This window comes from Epinephelus moara, chromosome 3 (assembly GCF_006386435.1).
Source record: "Epinephelus moara isolate mb chromosome 3, YSFRI_EMoa_1.0, whole genome shotgun sequence".
In the NCBI taxonomy this organism is placed as follows: Eukaryota; Metazoa; Chordata; class Actinopteri; order Perciformes; family Serranidae; genus Epinephelus; species Epinephelus moara.
Window position 1 is genome coordinate 39,299,562 of NC_065508.1, and position 5,726 is coordinate 39,305,287.

The 5,726-nt window shown below is 39.9% G+C and overlaps 1 protein-coding gene across 1 annotated transcript in view; it reads right to left on the minus strand.

Moving 5' to 3' along the window:
- The window catches only part of LOC126384363 (inactive serine/threonine-protein kinase TEX14-like), a 66,260-nt gene extending 60,933 nt beyond the window's left edge, over positions 1–5,327 (minus strand). The window contains exons 1-2 of the mRNA XM_050035388.1: positions 5,196–5,327; positions 1,401–1,457 (exon numbers count right to left, since the gene is read on the minus strand). The gene's annotated coding sequence lies outside the window, so the exon portion shown is untranslated. The remainder of the gene's footprint in view (positions 1–1,400; positions 1,458–5,195) is intronic.
- Positions 5,328–5,726: the final 399 nt, after the last annotated feature.

Genomic DNA, 5,726 nt, shown 5'->3' on the forward strand with positions numbered 1-5,726 from the left:
TGATATTTTCATTGGTATTGTACAGTGGGATCCAATTTTGGTACTGTGACAACACTAATCTGGAGGGGGTTCATCTGCAAAAACTAATGAAAAACTAAACAATGATATTCGGTATTCGGTACTTGGTATTCGGCCAAGCGTTTAATATTATTCGGCTTCGGCCACAAATCTTCATTTTGGTGCATCCCTAAAAGCAACAACAGTAGGCGGACCCGAGCAGTAGGGTGCTCTGAATGAGATTTGCCAATTGGTTGCATAGAAAGTAATCATGTGATCTAACAGCTGACTCCCTCTCATCGGTCAGCTGATCCATCAGTTGATTGGCTGTTTGAGATCAGCTGATGTAGCTGGGATGTGAGCTGAGCTTGACATTGTGTTCTGCCTGAACTAAAGCTATGCTTAATTTTGTTTTGAAAGCTTTTTCGCCTGCATATTTTTTAGATAAAGAACTGCTGCAAAACATATTATATATTTCATTCTCTATATTATTCATTAACACAATTTTAGTTTTATTGAATTGAGATGCTTTTACTTTATCTGTCTCTTCTGAACAAAATGCAAACAGCTTGGTTGTGTTAGTGTAAACTGCTGTTTGGGTTTATTTGTAGAAATGGGCTGTTATTAATCATACTTAATTATAATTAACCTAATGGCACAAAGCAGATTAATTCCTAATCTTTTTATTGGTGTTTCTGTTGGAGTAGAGGGTCAACTATAAGAAAAACTGATATGTTAACCAAATATTTCAACTGGCTCTATTGTCAGACTTACCGTCAGGTCAGTGGTGGAAAGTAGCTACATACATGTATCTAACTACTGTACTTATGTACAATTTTGAGGTACTTGTATTTGAGCATTTCCTATTTTATTCTACTCTAAACTGTATATCAGAGAGAAACCTTTCATTACATTTATTTGACAGCCATACTTGTTACACGATATAGTAGTTAACATTAGCCTAACCTCAACTGCTGCTTACAGGTTAATTCATTAATGAATGATAATGATAACGAGATAATGAGTATTATCAGTAAGTACTAGCAATTTTATTTAATAGAAATTTTGAATGGACCCTTATTTTGTCTACTTCATTTTATTTTATTATTTTTTTTATAATTGTGAGCAGATAGTGAGCAGTGATGTTGCTAGGTACACGTCTTGCATCGCTGATGCCTTAAAATCTGAAAGGGCCCAGTAAACTCACCATTTGATGCATCCACGGGAGGGACTATTATTTTCCTCAATAATGTTACATTGCAAAGATTATAACAATGATACAAGCATTGGCATTGTGACTTTAATTATTTTGAAAGTATTTCTCATGTCACAGAAACCACTGAGAGTGAAAATTGTGCTCTGGATATTATTATCATACTGTTCGTGATGTGCCGTCGTCATACCTGGCTCGAGGCTCTGTAAGCTGAGGTGACAGTGTTGGTTGGAGTTCCAGAGGACCACTGGTGGACAATAACATTATATATCTTGATTCAAAAAATGTACCCAAATTCATATATATGTAGGACATTACTACAGACTTCCTGTTATCTTACATCACAACGTCTGCTGTGACAACAGATGCTGTATTCACTCATAACCATGGTGATCTAATGATACTTAACCATCCAGGGGATGCACGTGTTTTTCCCTGATAATGCTACATATCATATGTGTATCTACATGTCATAATGTGATTGTGCCACTGAACAATACTGTATAGACTCATGTCGATGATGGCCAGATGATACTTTAGGCTACTGTTCAGGGGACGTGCCATGTGTTGAAAAAGGATTACCACCATTGGCCACCATTTCCCCACTGTAAATATCATCGATCTCACACAGGACGACAAGATCCCGTTATGTTCATGGTCTGATTAAGTGAAAGGAAAACATAAAAACTCTTCTCCGTAAGAAAGAAAATAAGCATCTTTCTCAAAATGTTGAACTATTGAATTCATACAGTGGCTTATTTAATTTTTTATAGATTTCTCAATACAATAATATCAAAATCATATGACATTTGATTTAGGCTCTCAATACTCAACTCCAGATGTGACATTTGTATATTTCGTACACAGACTGTTTAAAAGATACATATACAATCTGTGGTTTCATAACTTGTATAAGTCAATTGTTATGTTTTCAGATTTGGGATTTCATGTTTAATTTTTAGATAAGATTTTCAACATCGATGAATATAACCATAATTATAACCATGTAACATCAAACACGAATTTAATACTACATATTATTGAGAAAAAAAAAAAAAAAGTATTGGGACCCACTGAGTTTCCCTGGAGCCCACTCACATGACCAGCTGTTGTCCTGAGGAATCACTACACTGAAAATCTATCAGCATCTTTGAGTCAGTTTACTGCGCCCTTTCAGAATTTAATGCATCAGGGATGCAGGACACATACCAGGCAAAATCACTGGTTATGTCTTAAATTGACGCAATGTATAGTTCCCAAAAAAATTTAATGCAGGATTTTTATTCTAATTATATTGTAGCGTCCTGTCTGGACGGATGCGTTGAATGAACAGGAGGACTGACCTGCTTGCAACTGAGTGTTTATTAAGGAACAAACTTGGTTACTGTTGGCCGTAACCACCATAGATATCATATACAGTAGATACCTCGTTGACGGCTTCAGCCCGTTTCAGCGATGCGTCAACATCGCCGCCATCTTGGGGAGGTCACTGCCGGCTAGCTAGTACTGTTGTGTATGGAGATAAATCTTCAGCAAACTCGGCATGCTCACTCAAAAGTCTCAAAGTGTAATTGGGTGCCGGTCCAAAAAATTACAGCAAAGCAGAAAAACCTGACAGCACTCACTAATAAGTATAATACTTTTTAATATAGTGGATTGCACAGCAGCAGTCAAATGGACGCGTTTCAGCTCATAGCCGTCCTCAGCGTTAGGAAATGGCCACTTTAGAATGAAAATACAGACAGTACTTACTGACCCTCATGCCAACAAGAAGTCCAGTGTAGTTTTTTAATCCACAAAACTCGTTTGGGGTATCGGAGGATAACAGCTAGCCGGAATAACAGATACACTTGAAATGCATGGAACCCACATTTTGAAAATGTAATAAAACTCTGTTAATGCATTTCAAAAACATCAGAACGGCTCGTCCGTCGTAATCCAAGTGCCCTGAAGCCACAGCATGCAAAATTGACTTGAAAAGACGTAATTTACTCCACTTTTATAGCACAATTTCTCACTGTGGTCAGTTAGCCTGCCCTGCAGGAGTGCTGTGTTTACATGGCAACTCGCACGAGACTCGAGAACTAGCACCACCACTAGCCATCAGCTAGTCTCGCGCAAGTTGCCATATAAACACAGCACTCCTAGCTGTTATTCTCTGATACCCCAAACGAGTTTTGTGGATTAAAAAACTACACTGGACTTCTTGTCGGCATGAGGGTCAGTAAGTACTGTCTGTATTTTCATTCTAAAGTGGCCATTTCCTAACGCTGAGGATGGCTATGAGCTGAAACGCGTCTGTACGACTGCTGCTGTGCAATCCACTATATTAAAAAGTATTATACTTATTAGTGAGTGCTGTCGGGTTTTTCTGCTTTGCTGTAATTTTACACCCAATTACACTTTGAGACTTTTGAGTGAGCACGCCAGGTTTGCTGAAGACTTATCTCCATACACAACAGTACAAGCCAGCCAGCAGTGACCTCCCCAAGATGGCGGTGACGTTGACGCACAGTAGCTCCAGGAATGAGTCATCTATGATTATATATATCTATGGTAACCTCGCTCATAGACATATATACGTAGACGCCGCATCAAGCACTGAGCTGTACGTCAACGTCGCCGCCATACTGGATGTGGCAAGGCTGCCCTGTAAACTAATACAAGTGAATGGACTTCATTTCATAAAGCGCCTTTCTACAAAGAAATTTACGTTAATGCCTCTCGTTTATTCATTCACACACGCACTAATATACTTGGGAAACAGTTAGGCACCAGAAACAATGTATTTGATCTTCTCAGATGGCTAAGATAAGAACTTTATTGATCCCACACAAGAGTAATTCACCTTACATCAGCTATAGAGAACAAGGTAGTGCCGAAAAACAATACACAGTAGGCCTATATACTGTGTATTTTTTCGGCACTACCTATATATATATATATAGATATATATATATATAGATAGGCCTACTGTAGCGTCCGCCAGGACGTGTGGAAAGGATGACGCAGTTATTCGGCAAACCACCGTTTATTACTGAACAGTACAGGTTACTGTTGGCTGTAACCACGCCAAAACAACCAACAAACAACAACTTAGCTGTAACTCCAACTGTGCACTCCTGCTCTCTCCTCCAGCTCGCTCCTACACACACCAGCACCCTCACACATTACCCTCATTCCCGTCACACTCGCACCCTGCCCCCCTACCTATACTCATTCAATCCCAAACATGCCATTAACTCACAGAACACTGACATTATAACAGAACATTTACTGCAGGGTCGCTACNCGTGTGTGAATGAATAAACGAGAGGCATTAACGTAAATTTCTTTGAAGAAATGCGCTTTATGAAATTAAGTCCATTCACTTGTATTAGTTTACAGCGCAGCCTTGCCACATCCAATATGGCGGCGACGTTGACGTACGGCTCAGCGCTTGATGCGGCGTCTATGTATATATGTCTATAATGTCTATGACCTCGCTCGCTAGTTAGCTCCTCCTCCCTCTCCCCGCTGCCGCTGGACAACAATGCACCGCGCCCAAAAGTCATTTTCTGCCCCCACCCTTGTCACTCCTTGTCACGAAAAATGTCTGTGGGCAACAGCTAACATAACTTAGCCTTAACATTATCAAAATGTGTAACATATCAAATAACATACTACTAAGCATTAGCATAACTTATGCCCTACATTCATCATCAGATCATACAGGCAACAGAATACTTGCTAAGATAAGATAACAATGAATCCAAATAATTCGAAAAACGTTAGCAAAACGGCTAGAAAGATGTAAGATGCTAATGTTAGCTAGCTTTATTTTTCAGTTAGCTTCTGGGAAACACACACACACACACACACACACACACACACACACACACACACACACCAGCAAAATTATGATTAATTTCTGACAGTTCACATAGTGTATATATACTATATTCATGCCTTGTAATCAATATTGAGTGGTAAAATCAAGACTCACGTATAGATAACTTGTGATTGTCTTCTGCTGGCAGTTAACTGTTTTCAGTAAACTATTTTTTTCTTTGACCGATTTGTGCTCGTGGGTTGTAAGAGCTGTCACTTGCCACCATCGCCTCTCGGCCAATCAAAGATACAGACACTGACGGTTAGCGACATCGCCTCTCGGCCAATCAAAGATACAGACACTGACGGTTAGCGAATTTGGGAATCCCAGGATTGCGAAGGAATGGCCCGCCTTACTCTGCCTCTGAGTGGCTAACCGTGACAGTAATCCCAGTAGAATATAACCTAAAAGCATGGATACCAAGAGCCGAAACTCCGTTGAATTTTTGCCAACAGCCACTAGGGGCGCTGCCGCCATTTTAGACTGTTGAGCTTGGACTGTTGCGCCCAGACAACATGCAAGATGTCAAGGAGAGAGGAGAAAAAAAGTAAAAGGAAACAGTGTAGTGCAATTAACCATAGACATATATACATAGACGCCGCATCGACTGTCTGAGCGCGTCCTCGCCGGCCGCCATCTTGGATG